The 24,123-nt window shown below is 42.1% G+C and overlaps 1 protein-coding gene and 1 long non-coding RNA gene across 9 annotated transcripts in view; both read left to right on the forward strand.

The window, feature by feature from the left end:
- Positions 1-12,260: 12,260 nt before the first annotated feature.
- LOC117540290 lies at positions 12,261-13,928 on the forward strand. The gene is made up of 4 exons (XR_004568145.1): positions 12,261-12,730; positions 12,912-13,006; positions 13,100-13,154; positions 13,366-13,928. It is a non-coding gene; the product is annotated as an uncharacterized LOC117540290 (long non-coding RNA).
- A 6,767-nt stretch (positions 13,929-20,695) lies between these two features.
- The window catches only part of LOC117540288 (B-cell receptor CD22-like), a 45,875-nt gene continuing 42,447 nt past the window's right edge, over positions 20,696-24,123 (forward strand). For 3 of the 8 annotated variants that reach the window (XR_004568142.1, XR_004568143.1, XM_034206887.1), the window contains exon 1: positions 20,705-20,858. The gene's annotated coding sequence lies outside the window, so the exon portion shown is untranslated. Of the gene's footprint in view, positions 20,859-24,123 lie in introns of all 8 variants that reach the window. The other 5 variants (XM_034206888.1, XR_004568144.1, XM_034206889.1 and 2 more) reach the window with 5 other exon arrangements.

Here is a 24,123-nt window from a genome sequence, read left to right on the forward strand (position 1 = left end):
GCGGGATCTCCAACGAGACAGGACAAAGGGTTGGCAGGACCCCCGGCAGGAGAGTAGTCGGCGGGACCTCCAACGAGACAGGACAAGGAGCTGGCAGGACCCCCGGCAGGAGAGTAGACGGCGGGACCTCCAACGGGACAGACATACGATTGGTAGGACCCCCGGCAGAGGAGTAGTTGACGGGGCCTCCAACGGGACAGGACATGGAGTTGGCAGGACCCCCAGTGGAACCTCCAACGGACCAGGACATTGGGTAAGGACTTGAGATGTGACTCGAGAGGGGACTCGAGAGGAGAACCAAGGGGGAACTCGAGAGGGGACTCGAGAGGAGACTCAAGAGGAGACTCGAGAGGGGAACTAGAGAGGGGACTCGAGAGGGGACTAGAGAAGGGGACTCGAGAGGGGAACTAGAGAGGGGACTAGAGAGGGGACTAGAGAGGGGACTAGAGCAGGGACTAGAGATGGGACTAGGGAATTGACTAGAGGAGGGACTCTGGAAGGGACCAGAGAGGGGACTAGAGAAGTGACTAGAGGAGGGACTTGAGAAGGGACTAGAGATGGAACTCGAGAGGTGACTCGAGAGGGGACTTGAGAGGTGACTTGAGAAGGAACTTGAGAGGAAACTGGAGAGGGGACTCAGGAGGGAACTGGAGAGGGGACTCGGGAGGGAACTGGAGAGGAAACTTGAGATGGGACTGTGGCAGCTGGGGCCAGAGCTGGGTCTGGAACCATGGCTGCGGGGGCCGGAATTGAAGCCGGAACCATGGCTGCGGGGGCCGGAATTGAAGCCAGAATCATGGCTGTAAGGTCCGGTTCTGGAGCCGGACACATGGCTGTAAGGTCCGGTTCTGGAGCCGGAAACATGGCTGAATGGGCCGGCTCTGGAACCGAAATTAAAGTCAGCATCATGGCTGTAAGGTCCGGTTCTGAAGCCGGAAATATGGCTGTAAGGTCCGGTTCTGGAGCCGGAAACATGGCTGTAAGGTCCGGTTCTGGAGCCGGAAACATGGCTGTAAGGTCCGGTTCTGGAGCCGGAAACATGGCTGAATGGGCCGGCTCTGGAGCCGGAAACATGGCTGTAAGGTCCGGTTATGGAGCCGGAAACATGGCTGTATGGGCCGGTTCTGAAGCCAGAAACATGGCTGTAAGGTCCGGTATCAAACACTGGGTGAGAAGCAGGGGCTGACGCCAGACGGACCACACCGATGCGTGTGGTATCAAAAAGGGAATCTGGAGACCTGGGTCTATCAGGATCGGGAAAACAAACCGTGAGGTAATCCAAAAGCCAGGCCGGTAAGAATTTAACCAAATCTTGATTCCTCAGCGTAAGGTGGACTGCATCTGCCAGAGCACATTCAGACAAAGAAAAGGTATAATCCACTAGTTCCTGCTCAAACGGATCTGCTGGGTAGTGATGGCAGTTTGACACTGAAGCTTCGAACGGAGCTTCAACCCTGGACTTCCTATTCCATAGAAGCAGTGCTTCGAAGCTTGCTTCAAATCACGTGACATATGACGTCCGAAGCAGCAACTGCTTCAAATCACGTGACATGTGACGTCCGAAGCAGCAACTGCTTCATTTCCTGAATGAATCACTTGACTGGTTCACGGTCCATTCACGCGATTCAATGCACTGCCTCGTCTCGATTCTGACAGGTTGAAACAGTTTCAAACTTGAGTGCTTCAACACTTTATGACCGCTCTAAACAATGCACAATGTGTGGGTTGTTGTCGTAGTTTGCGTTGTTGCTGTTGAGTTGTTGTTGGTATTGCATTTGATATCATTATAGAGCAAGCCAGGAAGAAAGATAGGTCGTTCTGGCTCGGGAAACACTTCGAAATGTGGAGAAGTTGTGAACAAAAAGACAATTATCAGTAATATAAAAACAGTTCAATATTTCAAGCAATAGATAGCCCAGTGGGTACAGCCGGCGGCCCGAATGCGGCGATGTCCTCCGCGCAGCTGGTTCAAATCCCGGAATGGACGTATTTTAATCATTGCTTTTCAACTTTAATAACTGATAAAAGGCCCAAAAACATGTCTAGCACTCTCTAGTCTATTCTCAATAACCCAATACACACAATTATCAATCTTTAATTGCAAATAGAACATGATATTCAGTCTTAGTGTGAGTGTGTGCATCGAATATTTTTCAAGGCAAAGATACGTTAAACCCACTGCAGCCTTGCACTTCGCCAGGAGAGGTCGCTGTAACTGAAGCTTCGAGAAATGAACCTATTTCCGACACAATTGTCCAAGTGGTTCGACGCTTCATTCAAAGCTTCATTTTGCCATCACTACTGCTGGGCCCATATCGTGGTCGGTTCGTAATGTTACGGTGTGTGAAGCAGGTAGGACCCAAATGCAGATTAACGTGAAAATTCCTTTATTTCAAGGCTATACTAACAAAGACAGAACACAACACTCACCGAGGACAAGCCAAATCACAAGACGAACCGACACTGAACACAGGAAGAGACAAGACTAAATACAGGGAGGGGTAATCACAAGACGAGACACAGCCGGGCAGGGGAGGAGAAACACAAGGGCCACAGGTGAAAACAATCAGACAACTAGACACACCAGGGAAACTAACGACGGGAGGAAAAACACAGGGAAAAGGACCAGACAATATACCCAGAGGAAAACATGACAGGGAGAACAGCAAAACACCCAAAACAAGACATAGAAAACGTGACATAACACAATAATCGTAACATAAACAAGACGAAAGTCTTTCTCTGGTCTGCATCCCCTTAACAATTGTATGTTTTGAGCTGTACTGTACTGTACCCAATATACAAGCTGTTAATACACTTTTCAATCAATCAATCACTAATCTGTCATTTCAAAATAGAATAATTGCCAGTGGCGACTGGTCATTAGGGGCAGGTACAGCCCCACCTAGTGTCAGCAGAAAGTATTAAAAATAATGATTACAAACAAATATATATATAAAATATATTTTAAGATCATGTTTAATCATCTGATTTGTCTGCATATTCCTATTTTAGTCTGTGTTCTTCTAATTAGTGTCTACAGTGTGTGCCTATTGAGCTGTTTAGAGCCATGTGGGACAAAACCCGACCATGCCCCTCTCACTGTCTAAGTCAATGGTGACTGTAAAAACTACACTGCGTATGCTCAGAGTATTTTTCAATTTAATGTGTGTGGCAAAAAATAATGACCATAGGGGCATAGAGCTGCCGTCCCCACCATACGTCATCTCACATCATTCAGAGCTGATTGGCTGAAAGTACGTGTGCCGCGAAAAGTGTGGTGTGTGAAGAGGAGAAGATAGCGCTGCAGTGACGTGTCCTAAAACCCGGAAGTAAGCTGCGCATGGCTTCCCTCCACAAAAAAGCAATGAGATTTCTCCATAGGATTTTAGAAAATAGCTCCAAATAAGATCTGTGGGAAACGTAGCTGTTAGATAAATGCAGGTTTTGTTCAGCCGGATAATATCCACATGTCTACCCTACTTTTATCATTTTCGAATCATAAATCCATCATTTAGATTTATGATAGACTTTTGAAACTACAAGAACATAAGGAGGACTTTTACAAAAAAGTAATAGAGATTTTTGTCCAGAAGGATAGGGAAATGGACTTCATCTTCAAGTCAAGGTAAGACCACAATTTTATTGAAAATGGGATCTTACTAAGAGAGAACAATTCAATATTTAAATGATAAAATTACATTTTTTGGGGTATCCTTTTGTTGAACTGTCTGTTTAAAATTAATCAAAGCATCAGACTAAAAAAGCTTTTGAAAATAATATTATATTTTGATTTAGGTCAAAATATAATATTTGTAAACCTGAAGAGTCAGTGCCAGTGCCTCACCAGCCATGAACCTCACTGCAGAAGCTTATATATAGACATCTAAGTTTGTTGTGCCCCACCACTTTTGTACATATAGAAACGCCACTGATAATTGCACGGGTTCGCTTGAAATAAAAACACTGGGAACAATATAAAACAAAACAAGCTGCAGTGATGAAAGTGCAGAGTTTGTAAGGATACATCAGAAGGTATAAAGAACACAGTAAAGGGAGACTCTCACACTGAGAGAGAGAAGTGTGTGAGAGAAGTGTGTGAGTGAGTGATAGCAGTGTGTGAGTGAGGGAAGTGTGTGAGTGAGTGTGTGAGAGCAGTGTGTGAGTGAGAGAAGTGTGTGAGTGAGTGAGAGAAGTGTGTGTGTGAGAGCAGTGTGTGAGTGAGTGAGAGCAGTGTGTGAGTGAGTGAGAGCAGTGAGTGAGTGAGTGAGTGAGTGAGTGTGTGAGAGAGTGTGTGAGAGCAGTGTGTGAGTGAGTGAGTGAAGTGTGTGACCACAGCACAGCCACAGTCCTGCTCTTCAGAAATACTGATAGCTAACCTTCAGCTCGTGCTGCTTGTTGTAGTTTGGTTTGAGTTTGGCTTGAATGAATATTATAAAATGTAAAACCCAAGCTGTACGTCATGACATTTTTTTGTGATGTGACTTTCTGTACTCATTATGAAACTATCCAGGCAGCTTCATAATAATATCAAATGATGTTAATTTGCATTAGTAGTTTGTGTAATTTGCATTTTATTCACAGAACATGGATTTAGATCTTGAATTGTGGCTGCTTTTATAATAAAGGAAGACATTAGGATGTGTCTTCTCTTGTCAGTGAGGAGAGGTGCTTTGTTTACCACAAACTGGTCTCTCTCTGCGAAACAACAAACCATGTAAAGCGATAATGTGAAGAGGAAGGAAGTGGTGATTTAAACCCCCTGCTTTCTGTCTCCTTTCTACCTTCAAGCCCACAGAGGGACGTTAAGGTTCGTGATAACTCCCTTTCTTTTAATGATGAAGGGTTTTTCTTGTGTACATCAATCTTCTTCTTTATTTTATTGTCACTGAAGCCGCACGGAGATGAGAGGAGCAGCTATGAGTTTAACAGCGAGTGGATTTGTTGTCTTCCTTCTCTCTATGCCAGGTAATGTACATCCACATTTTCAATGTAATAATTGTAGCTTTTCTAAACACTCTGACACTTTACAAAAACATCCCATACAAGCATACAGCAAACATACACAGGCCTACATTAGTGAAAACACAAGATGCAATGGAATTAATTTGGAGAAAATACAAAGAGACAACAGAAAGAAGTCAGATTGGCAGAGTTATGACGTTGTGTTTTATTGGAACTCTAAAGAGGTGTGATGATGATAGGGTGGTTGACTGTTTGATACGGCTGGGGAGGGCGTTCCAGAGGGAGGGTGCAGCAACAGAGAAGGCCTGGTGGTCCCAGGTTATGGAGGGTTTATTGGTGAGCAGGAGGTTTTTGAAGCTGATCCGGGACTGGACTTGGGAGCCAATGCAATTGGATGAGGGTGGGGGTGGTGTGTTCAGTGGATTTAGTGCGGGTGATGATCCGGGCTTTAGAGTTCAGTTTGAATTTGATTTGAAGTTTATTGATGAGTTTGGTGGGAATGCCTGAGAGGATGGCATTACAGTAGTCGACCCGGGATGTGACGAATGCGTGAACAAGGACTTCAGTGTTTGATTGAGACAGGGATTGGTGGAGTCTGGAGATATTTCGTATGTGGAAGAAAAGCAGTCCGGGTGATGTTATTTATGTGAGGTGCAAATGAGAAGGAGCTGTCCAGGATGACACCAAGGCTCTTAACTTGGCTGGAGAAGGGAACGGAGAAACCCTCAATGATGAGGTTGGAGGCAGGGGAGGTTGGAGCTTTGGAGAGGTTGGCTTTGGTGCCAACGAGCAGGGCTTTGGTTTTGCTGCCATTGAGTTTCCGGAAGTTCCTGCTCATCCAGCTCCTGATGTCCTGGAGGCAGTTGGTGACTTAGGTGGGGGGGAGGGCAATGTTGGGTTTTGTGGAAATGTAGACTCGTGTATCATCGGCGTAGCAATGAAACTAGTTAGATTCAAGATGAGGAACTTTGTAGACAATGATTACTGCATTTTAGGGATCGTGAAGCTTATATTCCTCCAAATCATATTGGCAGTATGATCCAGCCTGTCTCATTAACTGATTCTTAACTTAGTCATTAATTGTGATTGATGTTCTTTGTTACAGTTGTACAAGGTCAGGATGGCTGGGCAGTGACTTACACTTCTACTGAGATCTGTGCAGTGAAAGGATTAACAGTGGAAATAAGCTGCACCTACACGTACCCACCCACATGGAAACATCATGTTATCACAGTGGAGAAAACATTCTGGTTTACTAAACAGAAAGGTGGTGAACCTGTAGATCTGACCACAGTCTCAGAGTACGCAGGTCGTGTAGAGTATCACTGTGCAAACAACATCTGCACTCTGAGAATCAAAGACCTGACAGAGAGCGACTCAGCTGAGTTCAAGTTCAGGTTTGAAACCAACCATGAGGATGGAATATATAGTGGTTCACCTGGAGTCACTTTGTCTGTGCCAGGTAAAAAATGAATTCATGTTTTGATTACTTTTTATAAAGAATATATCTAGATATAAATATGTTAATTGGCATTTATGTGAGTTTGGTCTAATACACTATTCCTGTTACTTCCTCACAAATCCAGATCTCCAGGTGCAGGTGCGCAGATTGTATGATACCGGGGCAGAGCTGAAGTGTCAGAGCAGTTGTCCTATCCCTGGTTATCCTTCTTACATCTGGTACAAGAACGGAAAGACAATCCAGACAGGAATATCTTATTCAGTATACTATGGTTTTTCAGACAGCTATTCCTGTGCAATAGACGGGCTTTGGAATCGTTCTCCTTCAGTTTGTAAGTTCACTCCAGCGGAAACAATTATAATGAAATTACAATATCATTTTTAATCTGAATTCTTCTTAATGTTAATGTGACATAGCAGTATTATGTATTGAAACAAAACACTTCACTACTACTGTGTGCACGGTTTGTGTTTATTGATTATTGTTACATTTAGGGATGCACGATATTGGTTTTTTGAAACCAACACCGATACCGATAACTTCCTGCTTCTCAAGACCAATACCGATAACCGATAATAATATAATATATATATATTAAATGTACCTGTAGTTTTTGCACACCTGGTGGTAAAACAAAGACTAGTAGTGAGCAAATGACATGAGCATTACTACTATGAACAAAACAAAGCCAAGAACAGTTTTGACTCTTCAAAGTGACCATATTTATTTTCCCAAATAAAGTTCTTGCCTTTTTCAAAAGCCTCGTCGATAGGTAAAAGCCCCGGTGCCTTTGCAGCTGGCTTTGGATTCGCCGCTAGTTTAGCAGCGCAGGCGTCTTCGTACGCTTTTAACACACCATCGTAGCGATGGCGATGTTTCAGGTGACTAATCAGGTTGGAAGTATTATAGCTCGTTGCCTTTCTCCTCCTCGTGGAACTTCTGCATTTGTTAATACAAATAGCAAGCGAACTATCTAACTCTGAAACTTTGAAATAGTCCCATACTACCGGCGACATGTTTGTTTACTGTCCTGGCTTCACGGCCGCACACCATTTACGTCACAGCCAGGCATGAGTTAGGGAGCGCTGGATTTGTGAAGAACTCCCCTCTTCCTAAACCACTAATACCACAGTACTGGCAAAACGGGAGGAGCCGAGTGAAAAACAAGCGCCCCTCATCCCAATCCACCCACACCGCAGTATCTTTTCTTTTTTTTTTACCCAAAAAATATATTGTATATTATCGGGGCTATTAATACTTTTATCGGGTTTATCGGGATGACGTCATAATTCCTAATATCGGACCGATAATTATCGTGCACCACTAGATTAAATGATGCTGTTTTTGAAATCGCTCTGAATTGAATTGAACAGTTTGTAACAGAAGAGGTGTGTACCCAGGTCGTCGCACGCATCTCTGCTTGTCTAGCTGACATCTCTCAGTGGATGTCTGCTCACCACCTCAAGCTCAACCTTGACAAGACTGAGCTGCTCTTCCTTCCGGGAAAAGATTGTCCCACTCTTGACCTGACAATCAACATCAGCACCTCTGTTGTTTCCCCGACTCAGACTGCAAGGAATCTGGGTGTGACCCTAGATAACAACCTGTCCTTCACTGCAAACATCGCTGCTACAACCCGCTGCTGCAGATACACGCTTTACAACATCAGGAAGATACGTCCCCAGCTGACTCAGAAAGCGACTCAGGTTCTGGTCCAGGCTCTCGTCATCTCACGCCTAGACTACTGCAACTCCCTCCTGGCTGGTCTACCTGCATGTGCCATCCGACCTCTGCAGCTCATCCAGAATGCAGCGGCTCGTCTGGTTTTCAACCTTCCTAAATTCTCCCACACCACTCCGCTCCTCCGCTCCCTTCACTGGCTTCCGGTAACTGCTAGAATCCACTTCAAGACACTGGTACTTGCTTACCGTGCTGCGAATGGATCTGGCCCTTCCTACATCCAGGACATGGTTAAACCGTACACCCCAGCGCGTGCACTACGCTCTGCATCAGCCAAACGACTCGTTGCGCCCTCGCTGCGAGGGGGACCCAAGTTCCCATCGGCGAAAACACGTGGGTTTGCTATCCTGGCTCCAAGATGGTGGAATGAGCTCCCCATTGACATCAGGACGGCAGATAGCTTGCACATCTTCCGGCGCAAACTGAAAACTCATCTCTTTCGACTCCACTTCGAGCGTTTTAGAACGATTAACGAAGCACTTTTATACCAATAAAGGACTGGATTACCTAAAGCCAGTTGAGTAGCACTTGAAATGTTTGGCTCTATGAAACCTGATATACTTATATGATTCTGTTTTCTTCAAGGTTGTGTCTTCCTGGTCGAATGTACTTATTGTAAGTCGCTTTGGACAAAAGCGTCAGCTAAATGCAATGTAATGTAATGTAATGTAGTGTTACCATTTTCCATGGTATAATGTAAAATAGAGTTTCTAGTATTCTTGAAGATGTATTCATTTTAAAAGATGTATTCATGAATCAACAGCCGGGCGATCTTTATGTATTAAGTCATAAATCTGACAAATATAATACAACCCCAGAGGCAGGATAAAATCATATTGAACTGGCCGTTAACATTTGCAAACAATTGGTGAGAGAAAATATGTAAGACTATCTGGACGGACTCAGCTCACATAACCAGCATATAAAGAGAAGAATGTGTAGAGTTGTTAAAAATACAACAATTTCAAAGACTTGTTATTGGATACAGTAACTGTGATAAAAAAAGATAACGATAGTCTAAAGGAAAAAAAGAGAAATAATTATTTAAATAGTTAACTGTTTATGATAACATATTCTAATCCACCCTAATAACAAACATGTTCTCCTCCAGATGCTCCAAAGCCTCCCTCTGTGTCAGTGAGTCCCTCTGCTGAGATAGAGGAGGGCAGTTCAGTGACTCTGACCTGTAGCAGTGATGCTAACCCAGCAGCTAGCTACACCTGGTACAAGGAGGATGGAAGTCCAGCCTGTCCTCGTCCTAATGAGAAACCCCAGCTTGTCTTCAGCTTCATCCAGTCCTCTGACTCTGGAGAGTATTATTGTACAGCTGAGAACAAGCTTGGGAGGAATATGTCTGGAAATGTCTTTATTACTGTGAAATGTGAGTAAAACCGGTATGTAAGGGATAATGTGCAGCGACTTGGTCATTATGGGGAAAAGAACACCCGACAGGCTGATCAGGGAACCCGACACGCATCATGATCAGCCTGAAGGGTGTTCTTTTCGCCATAATGACCAAGTCGCTGCACATTATCCCGCTTATTACACGGCCAGATGGTAAACAAACTATCGACTCGACTCCCAATATTAATTGAAATTATTTTATTAACTTAAATATTATCGTATTTCTTCAACTAAGAAAAAAAACCCTCCACCAACGGCTGGAACTGCGACAACAACAACTTTGCGGCACCACTGTCCAAGTGTGTTTACAGTTTAAGTCCTTGAACAGTGCAGAGCCCATACCGTGTTCCTGTTAGTGTTTACTTCCTGTCTGACTTCTTCTGGTGATTTATCTGACGTCCAGCGCTCCGTCTTTTAACCTCTTTTCCTTTCTCTTTCTTGATCCTCCTTAGCAACGGTCATTATAGTCCTTGACAACGGTCTGTACTACTGGATTAACAACGTGTCACATGTTCTGAATTGACCAATCAGAATCGGTTATTCAACTAAACCGTGTAATAAGTAAGGGATAATGTGCAGCAACGCGGTCATTATGGGGAAAAGAACACCGACAGGCTGATCAGGAGCCCGACGCGAAGCGGAGGGATCTAGATCGGCATGAAGGTGCGCATTATCCCGCTTATTACATGGCCACATTCTCAACAAAGTAACGTTATGACTCCCAATATTAATTGAAATGCTTTTATGGATTTAGAAAATTATTTTATTGATTTAAAAAATAGTTGTATTGATTTAAATTGACATGCATCCGCTAAGAAAAATAGTCCGTTGTTACCGTTTGAACTAACGTAGCAACGGCAGGAACTGCTTCGATAGCGGTTTTGAGGAGCAGATTACAGATTTGAAAACATCGTTGCTTGCTTTAAAAGTAGCACAATTCATGATGTCAAACCTTGGAGAGTATCTAGATATCCCTGCCCTAATTCCAAAGGAACTGCACACTGAATATGTGTCGCCGTTTGATGTCTATGTCTGGACCGCTGCATAAAAAGGAGGGTTTCTGCCCCGTTACTTCTCCGCTGTTTTCTTGTCCCTCTTGTCTTGTTATTTTCTTCACTGGGGACTCATCAGCCACTAACCATTACTCCAAATTACTGTGCTCTCCAAATATATTCAAATTAATGTTAAAATCCTCCATGTTGCTATCACACGACAGCAGAAAACTAAAGACAATCAGTTTGCTTGCTTTTCAAACTGTTACATTTGAAAAACAGTTAGAGCGTCTCTTGTCTTCAGTTTGAAAAGCCAACGGCAGGATCTGCTTAGATAGCGTTTTTGAGGAGCTTTTTGATTACAGATTTGAAAACATCGCTCCTTGCTTTAAAAGTAGCACAATTCATTATGTCAAACCTTGGGAAGTATCTAGATATCCCTGCCCTAATGCCAAAGGAACTGCACACTGAATATGTGTTGCCGTTTGATGTCTATGTCTGGACCGCTGCGTAAAAAGGAGGGTTTCTGCCCCGATTATTCTGCGTTGTTTTTCATGTCCCAGTTCGAAAAGCAAACTGCATGCAGTTTGCTTTTCGGCCCAACGGTATACAGTTAAATCGACCGGACTTCTTTCTGAAGATGTGAGCGTCCTTAACAACGGTCAGAATCGAGTATTCAACTAAGCCATGTAATACATTGAGATAACAAGCCAAAATCTGTCTAGTTTCTGCATGGGAAGATTTTACCAATCACTAATTACATCAGTTGAACTTGATTCTGACGTCCAATCTTCACAGTCAATTGTAAACAAAGGAGGCCTAACCAGGCCACAATGAGCTGGTGGAAAGGCTGCCGCTCCACATCTGGCACTGCATGCAGGTGCTGTTATATGTTGAATGCTTTCCTTCCCCTCAGGATGCAAAGCCATTACCCCTCTCTGGTCAAGGATTAGGGATTGTCTTATAAGACAAAAATGCTTTTACTTTATTTGGGAATGACTTATTCTGTGCCTGCTGTAGAAGCATATGCTCTGCTGATGTACTTTGCGGCTTTACTAGGAAGGCTGGAGCTGTGTTGCCTTTTATGTGTAGAATGTGCTGACAGGGAGCTGTGTACATGGGCTGGCAATCGAATGTCAACATTTATTGTATTTGTTTTATGTTTTTAATGTCATATACCATTAAACCTTTGAAATCTTGATATCTTGCTCGATGACGAACAGGGTTTCTAAAGAAGTTGAATAACATTCTATAGTAACCTCAATGGCCTCAGATGTTCCTTCTGCTAGTCCATGCCCAAATACAGACCTGGAAACAAATATTAAACAAGTTGTTTCTCTTTTGACTTCCAGATGCTCCAAAGCTCCCCTCTGTGTCAGTGAGTGCCTCTGCTGAGATAGAGGAGGGCAGTTCAGTGACTCTGACTTGTAGCAGTGATGCTAACCCAGCAGCTAACTACACCTGGTACAAGGAGGATCAAAATGCACACCTTTCTTTTGTCAATGAAGGACCACTTCTTGTCCTCAGCTCCATCAATTCCTCTGACTCCGGACAGTATTACTGTACAGCTGAGAACGAGCTGGGGAGGACATCTACAAACATCTCCATTGATGTGAAATGTGAGTGGAACATTGTTTTAAAGCTTAAATCTGTGCAGACTTTGCTGGAGAAGATTTCACCGATCTTTACTACTTTCTTCAGCTCTATCGCTTCACATTCACAGTCTGCTGTAATTCTCTGAGTAGCTTCAGGTGATTTTAAGATACTAAGCAATTTTTGTATTTTTTAAAGGACATTTATTGAAAATAATTTCCCAAAAATGTATTGATTAATCCAAAATGCAACATCTGAGAAAGCCATGTAGATATTTAAAATGTGAATGACCCGGGTCTCTCTGAATCTCCAGACTCTCCAAAGCTTCCCTCTGTGTCAGTGAGTCCCTCTGCTGAGATAGAGGAGGGCCGTTCAGTGACTCTGACCTGTAGCAGTGATGCTAACCCAGCAGCTAACTACACCTGGTACAAGGAGGATGAAGACTCTCCAAAAGCTTCAGGACAGATCTTCAACATCACTGACTTCAGAGCTGAACACAGTGGGAGTTATTCCTGTGGAGCCCAGAACAAGTTAGGACGTAGTAACTCCACCTGAACTCTGATTGTTGTGGCATGTAAGTTCTCTACATTCACCAGACCTGATTCACTTTGTAATATGAAGCAACCCATAACTGAAAATTGGTCACAGAGAAAAATAAAACTATTGTTGTTCAGGGTGTTAGACGTGGATGAAACTGACTGAAGGGATATATACATCTACTACTGAGGTGTATCACATGTGTTTCATGTTAATAGGGAATTCAACAATGATAGTGAATATCATCAGGACTATCAACGACTCTGGGGGTCTTGATTCTGATTCCTGTGTTTCTCCTGACTCTGTGGACGAGGTACAACAATATAAATTCATCAGTTCACTCACCATTTCTTTATTCATATGTTCACTGACATGAATTTGGCACTTGTTGATGTTGTCAATCCAGGAAGAAGAAAGCTCTGCGCTCCACCACTGAAGCACATGAACCTGAAGAGATAGAGGTGAGAGAGAGCGGACCTGTTGACAACACTTCCAATACGTCTCGGTTATAAATTGTCCCATAAATGCTCTGGAAAAGAGGAGTTATGTGCATTTGGTCATAAAACAATGACATCAACTAATCTTCAAAATAAAATACATTTTTGATTATATCTCAATATTTATATAGTTTCATGAACAAGGGTCTAATTGTGTCTTCTCTCTCTTCATCAGTTGGACTCTGATCCTGAGTATGAGAACGACTCACACACTGCAGCACAGACAGAAGACACAGAGGAGCAGGAAGACATGGTGTGAAGTCCAGTCAGGTTAGAGCCTCCTGCATCAGATCAAACAGGCCCACTCCACATGTAGTCACAGTTCCAGCTGTAACTTCACACAAAGTCTCTGTGATTTTCTTCAGATGCTCACCTGATGGAAACAAAGAAGAAGGACGTTGAAATGTCCCTGTGGAGAGCGAGGCTGTGCAGGATGTGTGCAAAGTGGATATATTCACGTTCAAATCCCAACATTTGTTTATGTCATTTAATAGCAGCATCAGCAGGTCGGAGTCAGCAGCTTGTAGGTTTAGAAGAATGTGAAGTGAATCATGTCGAGGTGTCAAACATGATGTATTAAGATCAGCTGATGGTCATGTGCTCCAACGTGCTGATTTAATTATACATGATTATACAGTATGTTATGTACATTTGTTGATATTACAAAAGTCTAGGACAAATCTTACAAAAATTGTTTCTTTTAAATTCAACATAATAAATCGTTTTTAAATATCCTGATCAGTGTCTTGGTTTATAGCTGTCCTGGCTGAGAGAGACCTGAAAGCATCACATTTCACTCCATGTACAATTTAGATTTGTTCAAACTGAAATGAAAAATAAGCTCACTATTAGAAAACTTTGCTAGATGTTACATTTTCCAAGTGTTAGTGTGTCTTTACTGATTTATTTTCCTTTCGGCTATAATCTTTTATTATTAGCGATACAACAAAAATCGAATACATTTTGCTTTTCCCCCAAATTCTCACTCATTAAATGTCGACGGTCCTGCCCCTCCTTTTTCATCTACTAAATATGGGCAGTAACTTCCCTTCATGTGTTGTCGAGCTTGCCCCGAGGCAATAAGAATAAAACACGGAGGACGGAGATCTCTTTTTCTCCCCCTCTTCTCCCCGCTGCAGCCTAGCAGCTGATCTCAGAGCACGCTCCCCTCTCCTGCAGGGGGGCGTGGTCAGCTGCAGCTCACAGAATCAGCCCCCTGCAAAAACAGCGCTGGAAAGAGCAAATAGAGCGAAATGAGGCATGGTTAAAATGCAGGATCTGTTTGGTATTTAAAAAAAACAAACGATATTTATATACTTTATATAGATATGGCCCTACAATATATTGTTCAAATATAGCATGATATGTCGCCTTTAAGTATTTCACAGCTTAATGTACTGAATTGTAAATATTTCTTGTGTAACATGATTTTTGCGGCAAAAAGAATGACAAAATGAAGAGATGTTGCAACAAGGGATCTGATCCCTAACTGCTGGCTTGTTGGAAAATGTAGATATTACTAAAGAGTTATAATTTACTGATAACAAACCATTTCCATTGTTTTGTACATTTATTAATTTTATTCAAATAATATTTATTTACAATGTTCCTCTTCTTGTCTACACTGAAATATCAAACAACTGCTTGTTTGTGTTATTTTTTATCCATTCCAAATATAAATGTTGTTTTTGAAAAGCACGTTGGGATATTGGAGGAACATGCGTTTGCTGATGTAGTTGTAGTTTCATTCTGCTGCCACTAGGTTTCAGTAAAGAGCCGTATTTCACTGATGGAAAACCATTACCAAGAGCCTGTAAAGTAAATGTCTCTTTGGTGTGTGTACGGCCTTCTCTCGTTCTGTTCTGTTTTGGTTTGAGTTCATCAACAAAGGTTGACGTTGCCATAAGTCTTGTCCACACTAATGCTAATGATAGCATTAGGGTCACTAATCTGTCATTTCTCAATAGAACATCTTTGATAATGTCTTCTGGCCAATCAGAATCACGATAACGGCGTGGTGTTGTTGCAGGAAGTCCCGACGGAGAATACTTTTGCGGTAGTACATCTCTATACATCGATACAACATTAAGTGTTGTAACACGTAATGAAATAAGACCCCACGGTTTGATGATTGATAGGTGTGTGGGCTGTCTTTCATTTTGACACACAGAACAATGGGGGCTATCCACAATGTAAAGTCATTCACAGCCTCTTCTCTCTGTGAGGAGCAGCAGGTTCAGCTTTCAGAACAAAGTAACACAAAACTAAAATGGCATTCATTTTTTTAAATATGTCGGGTAGTAATACATTTATTTATTTTTCTTCTCAGGAGAGTACCAGAATGTGTATTTTATGTTAGTATTTCAAAAAATCTCCTGGGGGAGAATCTCCCCAGACTAAGGTGACCAGACTTTCAAAATTAAAACCGTGGACATTTTGAGTTTTGTGGTCAATATATCATTAACATATCCAATTTTCTTCACTGTTAAAGAAAAAAGCGGGACAATTCTGGTTTAATGTAATTCGAACATTTGAACTGTTGGATACAAACAGAAGGATGATAGCTCATATATGAGACTTCAAAGGTCTTTTATTTTGAAACTGAAATAAGTCTTTGATACTGGACAGTTTTTGTTTTATTCTTATCTAAAAACAGAGGGATGATAGCTCATATATGAGACTTCAAAGATCTTTTATTTTGAAACTGTACATCAGATTGTCCAGATTCTCTCTGAGTGACTAGATGGGGTCTCCTGCTATCACCCTGAAGTGAAATAAGTATTTGATTGACTTCGAGTGACTCTTTGATTATGGACGGTTTCCATTCAATAATAATCCAAATATAGATGGACAATAGATCTAATTTAAGATTTTAAACAGCATACATTTTAAATTGTGCTTCAGAAAGTAATGTTATTTTAGGAGTCATTTCATTTCATTTCAAACCTTTATTTAACCAGATTGGTCCCATTGAGATCATAGATCTCTTTTTCAAGGGAGACCTGCAGCATATAGGTTCCACATGAAACAATAAAACAATAAAGGACATCATACATTATATTTACAGGATACATTTACATAGTTATAGACATTTACAAGTGGCCATAGTATCAACGAGCATTTCATTTAGCCTAGCTTTGAAAACATGCAGAGGAATGAGATTGCTCAGTTTCAATTCTTGCTGAAGATTGTTCCAAGCAAGTGGAGCTGCGCACATAAAAGCTGTCTTACCTAAGACAGTCCTTGCTCTTGGCACATCTAACAATACTACATCATGCGATCTCAGACAATAGCTGCTTGCAACTCTCTGTTATCAGAGAGCAGATATAATACGGGAGTTTACCCAACAAAGCTTTATAAATAAACGTGCACCAATGACTGAGCCTCTTTACAGTAAGTGATGGCAGACCTGCCTTGGCATACAGGGTACAGTGATGAGTAAGTGCTTTACAATTTGTGACAAATCTCAGTGCGCTGTGATAGGCGGCATCTAACTTGTTCAGGCAATAGGCAGGTGCATTCATATAGATCAGATCACCATAGTCCAGCACAGGTCAAAAGGTCACAGAGCCTTTTCCTGGCTTCAAAAGAGAAACAGGACTTGTTTCTGAAAAAGAAACCTAGTCTAACCCTCAGCTTTTTAAGCAGGTTATTGACATGAAGTTTAAAAGTAAGACAATCATCAAGCCAGATACCTAGGTATTTATAACTGGTAACCACTTCAAGTACTTGTCCTTGCATAGTAACAATATCCAAAACAGGCTCTGGTGTCTTTTTAGCTTTTGAAAATAGTTGTGAGATGGTGTCAACATCAATTGAAATGAGTCACCCAGTGGAAATGTCAGATATGTCTTCATAACTGTAATCAAATCAAAATCAAATCAAGTTTTATTTGTAGAGCACATTTAAAAACGATTTTGGTCGAGCCAAAGTGCTGTACATGTAATTTAAACACATAAAAACACATTACATCACAATAAATCACAACAGATAAAAACAACACATGGAACAGTCAGGAGTCGTAACCCCACTCTAACTAGAAGGCCAGAGAGAAGTAGTGTGTCTTCAGTGTGGATTTAAAAGCCCCTAGGGTCTGGGCCGACCTCACATGGAGGGGCAGAGTGTTCCAGAGCCTGGAGCCAGCTGCTGCGAAGGCTCGGTGCCCTCGGGTTTTGAGCCTGGTCTTAAGCACTACCAGCAGCAGCTGGTCAGCAGATCTTAAAGCTCTGGCTGGGGTGTAGCGCTGGAGGAGTTCAGCTATATAGGCCGGAGCCAACCCATTTAGTGCTTTAAATACAAATAAAAGGATTTTAAAATCAATTCTGAACCGGACTGGAAGCCAGTGTAGTGAGGCCAGAATTGGGGTGATGTGGTCACGCTTTTTGTGGCCAGTCAGGAGACTTGCAGCTGGGTTTTGGACTAGCTGCAGGCGTTTAATTGATGCCTGGTCCATACCCACATACAGAGCGTTACAATAGTCCAGTCTTGAGGTCACAAAGGCGTTAATAACCCTTTCCAGGTCTTTAAAAGATAAATACGACTTGGTTTTGGCCAATAGTCTTATTTTAAAAAAGCAGGATTTTACTACAGTGCTAACCTGCTTGTCGAATTTAAAAGTGCTATTAAAGGTCACTCCAAGGTTCAAGACAGAGGGGAGGATGTTTTTACTTAGGGAGCCCAGAATATCAACCGGAGAGGCTAGAGGTTGGGGTCCAAAAAAGATTACCTCGGTCTTGCTCTCATTGAGGTTGAGGAAGTTTTTGCTCAGCCAGGATTTTAACTCTGTTAAGCAGTCCATCAACTGCTGTAGTGAGTTGACATTTGCTTTGAGAGGCAGATAGATCTGTACATCGTCCGCGTAACAGTGGAAGGGGATATTGTGCTTCGTGAGGATTGAACCTAGGGGCAGTATGTACAGTAAAAAGAGGATGGGGCCCAGAATTGAGCCTTGGGGGACCCCACAGGTAAGAGGGGCTTTGGCAGAGGAGAAGGCACCTAGCTGCACTAAAAAGCTACGGTCTGTCAGGTAAGATCTGAACCATGCAAGGGTAGAGCCTGTGATGCCTGCGGACTGTTCAAGCCGTGACAACAGGATGCTATGGTCCACAGTGTCAAAGGCAGCTGTCAGGTCTAACAGCACCAAGACAGCTGGGCTGCCTGAGTCTGCGGCTAGGAGCAGATCATTAAAAACTCTTAAAAAGGGCTGTTTCGGTACTATGCATGGGTTTAAAGCCAGACTGAAACTTTTCATGGATGCCATGCATGGTTAAGAAAGACTGCAGCTGGGCGTAGACTACTCACTCCAGGGCTTTTGATAAAAAAGGTAGCTGGGAAATGGGCCTAAAATTTGCGAGAATGGAGGGGTCAAGATTTTTCTTTTTAAGTAGTGGCTTGACCACGTTATGTTTGAAGGCAGCTGGGACACATCCTGAGCTAAGAGAGGTGTTTATAAGTAATAAAATACTGGCTCCAACTGTATCTTTACATTTTACATTCACTCAGTTATAATGTGGTAGTTATACGTAGTTTGTTTTACATTATCACATTATATAGTACATGTTTCTTAATTTAAGCTCCAGTATATGAATATGTTTGATATGTTCTTTAGGTATATTTGTTATTGACCGAGTAAACGCTTTTATTTTGAAGGCAGTTTTTACAGGGCTCTACCGTAATGCATAGGATATTCGCGCACCGCAATACAACGTGCGGGCTGTCTTTTCCGAAGTGGGGGCTGGCTTGACCGCAGTCTGTTTACCCAGTGTTTCCTGACATGAAACGTTTTATTTCACCTTGCTATGTGTTTTTAACGTATATTGAAAAACGGGGACATTTCCGGGGACAGTTTCAACCGGGGACAGGCCAATACAAACGGGGACGTCTGGTCACCCTACCCCAGACCCCCCTGCAGGGGTTGGGTTTTCAGCATGTCAACTCTTTCACCTGTGGGGAAATTGTAGAATTGGCTCCAGGTCGCCCTTTTGATTTACTACAAATGTGCCTTTTTATTTCATACAGTTCAATTTCAATTGAGACAGGGAAATAATCTAAACCTCACGCGTGGCGTTTCACTGTCAAGGGGGGCGATATAGCGTGTATGTAATTACATTGCAAATACTGACTTGAGCCCCACCACTGTATGGGTTAAGCCTACCATAGATTACCCAACTAAAATACTCTGGTGCCGCCACTGTGTGTGAGTGAGAGAAGTGTGTGAGTGAGAGAAGTGTGTGAGTGAGAGAAGTGTGTGAGTGAAAGAAGTGTGTGAGTTAGTGAAGTGTGTGAGTGAGAGAAGTGTGTGAGTGAAGTGTGTGAGTGAGTGAAGTGTGTAAGTGAGAGAAGTGTGTGAGTGAGTGAAGTGTGTGAGTGAGAGAAGTGTGTGAGTGAGAGAAGTGTGTGAGTGAGAGAAGTGTGAGAGTGAAAGAAGTGTGTGAGTTAGTGAAGTGTGTGAGTGAGAGAAGTGTGTGAGTGAAGTGTGTGAGTGAGTGAAGTGTGTGAGTGAGAGAAGTGTGTGAGTGAGTGAAGTGTGTGAGTAAAGAGTGTGAGGAAGTGTGTAAGGTGTAGTGAAGTGAGTGTGAGTTGAGTGAAGTGTGTGCAGTTAGTGATAGTGTTTGAGTAAGTTTTGTGCGTGCGAGAAGGTGTGAGTGATCTAAGTGTGTGAGTGAAGTGTGTGAGTGAGAGAAGTGTGTGAGTTAGTGAAGTGTGTGAGTGAGTGAGTGAGTGAAGTGTGTGAGTGAAGTGTGTGAGTTAGTGAAGTGTGTGAGTGAGTGAGTGAAGTGTGTGAGTGAAGTGTGTGAGTGAAGTGTGTGAGTGAGTGAAGTGTGTGAGTGAGAGTGTGTGAGTTAGTGAAGTGTTGGAGTGAGTGACGTGAGTGAGTGAGTGGTGAGTGAAGTGGTGAGTGAAGTGTGTGAGTGAGTGAACTGTGTGGGTGAGAGAAGTGTGTGAGAGAAGTGTGTGTGTGAGTGAGTGAAGTGTGTGAGTGAAGTGTGTGAGTGAGTGAAGTGTGTGAGAGAGTGAAGTGTGTGAGAGTAGTGTGTGACCACAGCACATCCACAGTCCTGCTCTTCACAGACAGAAATACTGATAGCTAACCTTCAGCTCGTGCTGCTTGTTGTACTTTGGTTTGAGTTTGGATTGAATTAATATTATAAAATGTAAAACCCAAGCTATACGTCATGAACAAATGTTGAGATGTGACTTTCTGTACACATTATGAAACTGTCCAGGCAGTCTCATAATAATATCAAGTGACGTTAATTTGCATTAGTAGTGTGTGTAATTTGCATTGTTGATTTTTATTCACAGAACATGGATTTTGAAGTTTGACTGCTTTTATAATAAAGGAAGACATTAGGATGTGTCTTCTCTTGTCAGTGAGGAGAGGTGCTCTGTTTACCACAAACTGGTCTCTCTCTGCAGAACAACAATAATATGAAGAGGAAGGAAGTGGTGTTTTAAACCCCCTGCTTTCTGTCTCCTTTCTACCTTCAAGCCCACAGAGGGACGTTAAGGTTCGTGATAACTCCCTTTATTTTAATGTAGAAGGTTTTTCTTGTGTACATCAATCTTCTTCTTTATTTTATTGTCACTGAAGCCGCACGGAGACGAGAGGAGCAGCTATGAGTTTAATAGCGAGTGGATTTGTTGTCGTCCTTCTCTCTATGCCAGGTAATGTACATCCACATCTTTTTGTATCCACATTATATTTAGCTTTTCTAAATACTTTGAAACTTTATTAAACACTCCATACAAGCATAGAGAAATAATACGCAGGCATATATTAATAAAATAACAAGATGCAATTAAATTAATTTGGAGAAAATACAAAGAGACAACAGAAAGAAACGGAAATTAACCCAACAATCTACTTAATATTGAATTAAATAAACAAAACAATTTTAACTCAACAGGGTCAATGAAATAACTAATCATAAACAGAAATTCATCGAACAGTCCACTATAACAAAGTTTAAAATGTGGTCATGTAGTGTAATGCACAGTGACACAAAGAGGCAATACAGACGATGCAGGCCAAGAGCAACACCCGCCAGGCAGCAGTGTAGCGGTGAAGCACAGACGTTGAGGCAAAACAGCCGTCTTTCTGTATTAGGCTTCCAGCGCAGGTGATGTTACGATAATAATACTACATTCATATTATTCAGGAAGGATGAGACAAGCAAAAAGCGTACCTACCAATCAGGCTACGTTAAGACACTCAGCAGGAGAGCTTCGTTCAACAGCAGCAGCAGACATGGGCTGCAGGATCCCTGCAAGGGTCTACAACCAGCAATACACATTTAGTATGTATGCTACTTGTCAAGTGTTAACTGTGATGGTTATTCTCGCGTCCAGGAAAGAGAAGCTTAAAAAGGAGACTAAATGGAGTCTCTGAGATGTTTTCAAATTGGTACTTTAATTAATAAAAAGCGTGGTACAGTCACAAACAGGATATTGTCCGACAGAAAAGCAGCTGTCTCTGGCCCTCGCTAGCAGAGAAAAGAGGCCGAACCGCTCAGGTGCTGCTCTTATATAGCTTCTGTAGGCTCCTCCCTGCGGGCCGGCCCTCCACATCTTAATGTCCGTTGTTACGTTTAAACAGAGGATTCAGGCATTGTACATTCAATACATACTTAAACACGCCTCTTCTCCTCATATTGTCTTTCATCACTTTTCCTTTAACACATTCTAAACGTTGTAGTTAATATTCTAAAAAATACAGAAAATACTTCACGGCTGGTTTGGTTTCTGGTCATTCCGGAAGTTGTCACATCTTACCCACGTCTGTAAACAATAACTTTATTCAAATAAACTATACCTTCATTTAATATTCAGCAATAATAATACGTCTATAGTTGCAGTGTTAAAATCAGTAGGTTTCTGTGTGCATCACTCCATGTCATTTCGCTACTAAATTAACCTCTATAAGAAATGGTAAACTAGCCACATGCTAACCGGAGATGAAGGATTTTCAGAATAAAAGCTTAACTGGTTGTGCACAATAATTTTCTGGTTTTTCAGTATAAAACAGCATTTAAACTGAAGGTACATTTAAGGTACATTATGCCATCAAAATATTGATTTTAATTTCTAACAGTCCCTCCTTACACACCTAAAAGGTGTGTATAATACTGAAATCAATGAGTTCTTCATCTGAACTCTGCATAGTACATCATTCATATCAAAAACATACAATCAAAATGGAATAGTGCGAATATCCTCAATTTTACAAAAATACAAAAATACTTAAATCATAAAAAAAAAAAAAAAAAATATTCTAAAAAAAAAAAAAAAAAAAACCTACCCAGATTTAAAGTTAAGTTCGGATGACATAGGATATTATTTATCAGGAACGAAGGTGCTAGTCGGAGGATTAGTGTTTCAATCTTTGATAACTTAATAATATTCATTCGAATAGTTAGAGAACATGTCACCAAAAGAAACTAAATTGAGACTAGACGCAGAGCCAGGCTCAACCGCAGATATCAAGGAAAGGGTAATAATCTGATCAGATGCTTTAACCTTTCCAATTAAAAGAACTATCTGGAGTGAAGATGAAGAAAGATTTATAAGAGTTACAAGTCTGATACTCCATCTGGAATATGCCAGCCTATTGGCACACAGCATAAATGTGGTCCGAGTAGCAGACCTGCCAGTGAGGGAAGACATAGCAGAAAAAACAAGACACCGTAGCTTGTAGGAACAAGACAAGGAGAAGGGAGGGGAAACTTCCAGAGAAGGCAGGGCAGACACCTCCAACAATTCAAGCTCAGGAAGAACCAGAGAATGCAGAGCAGACACCTCAAACAGTTAAATCTCAGATAGTGCCAGAGAATCAGATGCAGAACCAACAACCAGGAGGTTTCCAAGGAGGCACAGGCAGAAGACGTTTACGGTTTGAGGGATGTTACCATTGCAACCAAATGGGCCATTGGACCAGAGATTGCCCGCAACTACTAAGGCAACATGCACCAAACAATGGCCCTCCATGTAGTTACCCTGGGGGAGGTTTCCATGACTACGACAGAAGCAGGGGGTCTCAGGGATGTCAAAGACGAACAGCATTGCCAAACATGACCCAAATGCCACTGACACCCTGGTATCAACCACAACAATGAGGAAGCTCAGAGGGCCAGACCACCAGGTGATGCATCTTCAGCACAAGGGTATTTTGAAATCCAGCTACATTGAGCCATATATGTCACCACAGAAGGGAGAGGTTTAATGTTTAATGTAAAAACAGAATCGAGAGTAGCATTTGCATTTACACATAAAGCATCCACAGAATAGAACATTTAGCAGACTATTTTTGTAATTATGAGAAGGAAAGAGATTACGAGTGATGTTGTTCCCCCACACAGAAAACTATTGTGTCCACACAGCTAGTGAGGTCAAGACGATGGGGTTTCCACCCAAAAATATGAAGACGGAAACCTAGTACTCGCCCAAGACGGAGGATCCATACCAAATCCTCCTGTTTACACCGACTGCAGTTCAAGGGGCGGCGATACACCTGACGTGGAGCTGTTGAGACCTAAAAACAGAAACTCGCTTCTGCTGTGGTGAAGTCTGGCTACAAAGGGAGGTGTCCGATAGGGTCGCTTGTCTCAAACCAGTGAAGAAGTCAACAAGAACCCAGCAGAACTAGAGAGTGACTGTTAGCGAGAGAACAGTGACAGAGCGACAGAGACTGGCACAACATTTTCCAGCCAGTACATAGATAGACCCCGTCAGAAGACCGGGGCTGTGTTTAAAGGGGAACTTCATTTATTGTTAGTGGAAGTGTAGTTTTTTAGTCAAACAATTATGTGATTTATGGAGTCAGATTACATTTTTCTCAAACACAATTTTATAATCGGTCTGAAGTATCTGTTTTAAGGCAATGAGCTGCAGATTAAATAACATAACACTGATTGAGAGCTTGGATGAAGAAGTT

Source organism: Gymnodraco acuticeps, unplaced genomic scaffold (assembly GCF_902827175.1).
Source record: "Gymnodraco acuticeps unplaced genomic scaffold, fGymAcu1.1, whole genome shotgun sequence".
Lineage (NCBI taxonomy): Eukaryota > Metazoa > Chordata > Actinopteri > Perciformes > Bathydraconidae > Gymnodraco > Gymnodraco acuticeps.